Source organism: Cupressus sempervirens, chromosome 5, assembly GCF_028749045.1.
Source record: "Cupressus sempervirens isolate cs-2001-9-10 chromosome 5, ASM2874904v1, whole genome shotgun sequence".
Lineage (NCBI taxonomy): Eukaryota > Viridiplantae > Streptophyta > Pinopsida > Cupressales > Cupressaceae > Cupressus > Cupressus sempervirens.
In genome coordinates this window covers 212,446,265-212,450,680 of record NC_143122.1, presented here as the reverse complement: position 1 = coordinate 212,450,680, position 4,416 = coordinate 212,446,265, and positions in this window count along the sequence as shown.

Sequence of the window (4,416 nt, the reverse complement as noted above, 5' to 3'; positions counted from 1 at the left end):
CACTTCTCTCAGATCAAATGTTTGTTACTTGTTTGCTTACTATTTAATTAATTTCTAGACAAGGATCTCTCTTTATGTTCAACCATTCATATTTAAAATGACAGACAACTCTCAAATGAAATTTTCGGTAATAATAAAGTTACAGACAAATGCAAATGATTTTTATCAGGAAATTTCAAGTTTATTGTGGGAATCATGGAGTCATTTCATCAAGAAATCAGAATAAACTATAGCGAGTAATTCTTTGATTATGTCTACTTAATGGATAGAATTAATTAATTTAATTTCTTTCAACAAAATAAACTCATTCAGAAAATACAGTCTATGAGAAAAGATGTTGCATATAGAAATTTGTTATTCACTCAAACCTCTTGTATACGAGAGCCAAGTGTTTAAGTTGGAGGACAAAGCCGTATCTTTCAACGGTTAAATATACCAGCTTAATTCAAGTAATTCAAAGAAATTCAGTGGAGGGCCCCATGAATGAAGAATGTTTTGAGCGCTTGGTAATCTTAATTCGAATGGGGTCACTACTTCTAACACTTGAAGACCCCAATTTAATTTCCTTATTTTGTTCGATACTTGATATCTCTTTCACTTCTAAAGTATACAACAGCCAGGCTGGTTAGATTTTAAACTGTCAGAGGTAACCCACACAGTGTGGTTCATTTTTCGTTCTAAACCCTACTGTCTCCTTTCCACAGTTTCTACAGTCCAGAAAGACTGGGAGCCCGGTATTCATTGCTACATGCAGCAGGGTAATGCCCATTACACTGCATGGCGGTTTTCCTTTTTAAACCCTATTATCTCCTTTCTGTGATGCAGAAGTTCGTGAACTCAGTTTTATTGCTCCATAATATAGTTTGATGCTCGTAAGACTTCACGAGTATTTTCCTTTTCTTGCTGCAAACCACAATTGTTTGTTTCAGTGATTAAAGAGTTCGTTTAGCATTTTACAAAAAAGCCTCTAATACGGAGTCAAAACCCAATGATACATTACTTGAGTCCCATTGACTGCCAAGATAATTTTTGTAATGATTAATTTTCACCAAAATTAAGTAGAAGAGTAAGTACTCTAGATGGTACTAGTCTACTCTGTATTCAGATTATACCTCCAATCTTGTCTCCAACTCAATATACTTAACGCCTATCACTCTTACACTTGAGGATAACAATCATCAATATAATTATAAAAGTATTCATTACATATCTATTTACACGAAACCAAACATATGTATAGGAGAATCGAATCAATCTAAGTTCAAAAAAATTGTAATCAGAGATTTGCATGTGACATGTTTTGAAAAACATGCGGTGATAATTGAAGTCTAATAAAATCATGATGGCTGGGTTTCGCATCATCATTTTACCCAGATGAGTGACAAATTCAAATAATATTAATAAATGGTTAGTCAAATCAATTGAGCAATTTTATTGTCCAGTTATGTTCAAATTAAACAATAAAATAATTGTGATGTGAATATCAGGATTTAACTGTGTGATTTTGAGTCAAACTCGATGACTCATGTTTCATGAGTAGTGATTCAACATGAATCCATCTCTCATGAGAATAAATGGAACACTTAGCACTCATTGGATCTAGGTGATGCTCACAAGGGTGAAGCACCGGGACTTCCCGGGAGGTCACCCATCCCAGTACTACTCCAGCCTGAGCGCGCTTAACTACAGAGTTTCCTCCACAGTTAAACCCAAAGCTTGCAACCCCATTTGCAAAACCTTCACCAAGTGTTGTACTACTCTGTAGTTAAGCGCGCTCAGGCTGGAGTAGTACTGGGATGGGTGACCTCCCGGGAAGTCCCGGTGCTTCACCCTTGTGAGCATCACCTAGATCCAATGAGTGCTAAGTGTTCCATTTATTCTCATGAGAGATGGATTCATGTTGAATCACTACTCATGAAACATGAGTCATCGAGTTTGACTCAAAATCACACAGTTAAATCCTGATATTCACATCACAATTTGACTAGCTGTGGAAATCATCTCCTACTTATCAATAAAATAATTATTAAACTCCGAGGGGAATTACATCTGTGCCAATAAAAGGTGCATCGTTCTGATCTAGGTTAACCTACTAAAAAAAATTGTTGGTTAATATTGGATCAGGGTATTTCCATGTTGAAGTATGCTTATTGATGCTTGAGCACTTGTAGACTTGACACATTTACGAAAGTTGGGTATCATATGATCAGCAAGGAAACGGTGGTTAGGTGTGTCTTAGGCTAGCTGCCTAGGTTATATAAATTGTTTGATCTTGTGGATGTTATTTTTTTTTCTATTTAGTTTAAATATATTTTGACTAAAAACATTTAATTTTAATTCTATTGGTGGAAGTGTGCTAGAGTCATAAGTTTGACTTAATTTTGTCCATTTTCTAAATTTTATCTATCTTTATTTACTATTATGAACTTTGACATTATCAATATTTGTGGGCTTATATGGAAGACACAATTGTCAAATCATAGTTGTATCAATAGTTGAAAGGATATTTTCTCATTATTTATGGTCTATATGAATGATATCATTAATATATTATTTAACACATTTAAGTAAACATTTTAAAAGTCATATAATATGGTTAAATTCATTTTCTCATATATTTTAAACTTCAAATAATACATTTAATTCTTATTTCAATGTATAAGATTACCAGTGAATTGAGAACAAAAACTATTTTCAAATATTTGATTTCTTTTAATTTTGTCTAGGAAATCTATATCGTAGTTAGGCTCTTATAATTTCTTTTGATTGCTTTTAATTTAACTTTTGCTTTAGCAATACTTAGCACTTTGACTACAACCTAATTATACATGGGCGCTACGCGTCCTTGTTTAAAGTGAGCTTTAGAATTAAAAATGCTGAACACTATTTAAAATTGATTTAGATGAGCATATATAATTTGAAATTTGAATATGAATTTCATAGAAAATTGGATTACTAGTTTAAGTTGGAAAAATATGGCCATAAAGCAATATGAGTTTTGGTATGAAATTTGTAAGTGCTTTTGACTTTGAAAATTGAAAATTTCATTTAGCCAAGAATGATCCTCATCAATTGAGAAGAAGCATCTGCTCATTCATTGAGACTTTGTTCACATTTTTAATGTGTCTTGCTTACCTGGAATGAATGTAGGAAGCTAGTGAAAATCTAAAAATGTAGCCTATATTAATATGTGGTTTGGTAAATGAGATCTTAATGAGATTGACATGCCTAGTGTTTAAATATATATTTATAATCATTATTGGTCATTTACGATGTTGCAAAATTCTCAACCAAATTTATTGTAGTATATTTTAAAACCAAACCTAATTTAAGGAAGAAAGAATATTAGAACTAATTAATTTAGGGCTCATAAAGCCAAAATGCTAGATAATTATATGGAGCAAAATGAAATTGACAATGCTTACATAGACAAAGACAATTTTTAAAAAAGAAGTGCTAGATGTGTATCTTCAGCAAAATGAACTCAATCCCATAACAAATATAATGTAGCTAGGGATATAGTGATAAGACAATGCTTACATACAGAGTAACAATTTTTGTAACACCTCGCTCGAGAACCCAAAAGAAATAAATTTAATATTTACAATGTTTTTTGAACTATTTTTTTTTGTTCTGAATTTTAAACAAAATCAAAGTAACAATAATGCAGAAGCAATATATACATACACATCAAGGACATGTAATCAATTACAAATACAGTTTCAAACTTTTAAGGGTTCTTTCACGTTGAGTCACAATTAATAAAGTTTTATTAATAAGTTTAAGTCTCAATTACAATGTCCATAATCGTAAAATGAATAAACACATACATAGTCATATAAACAAATGCATAAATACAACTAGTAATATGAAAGCAAATCTAATGAATAACATCTGCTACACATGTCACAAGATATGTGAAAATAGATACAACTACATCAATATACAATAAAATATCTCGTAGGATCTCAAAACACATGATACATGGATACACCAAATGAATAGAAGTCGTTAAGATAAGAGGAAGAATGATAATGGTACCATTGTATCAAGGAGCATCCAACATTTGCCGATCTGAGGGGGACCCAAATGGTAAGAATAAACTACTTCCTGACTGTGTGGTCCTCTAATCAGGCTTCCACTCCCACTGTGCAGGAGAGAATGAACGATCCACACACAGATAATCAAATCATAAAATAATCCTAGGCAAGGAATCTTGATAGCCAAAACTACCTCAAAGGTAACCCAAACTACTCAAGAAGAAGAGATAATCAAAATCAAAAGGACACTCATTACAATACTAACACCACACACCGAGTCAACATACAAATACCAAGAACAAAAATATACAACCACCTTGAAATCAATGTCAAGTGTCACAAGCACAATGACCAACAGATAACAACTGTCATCAAT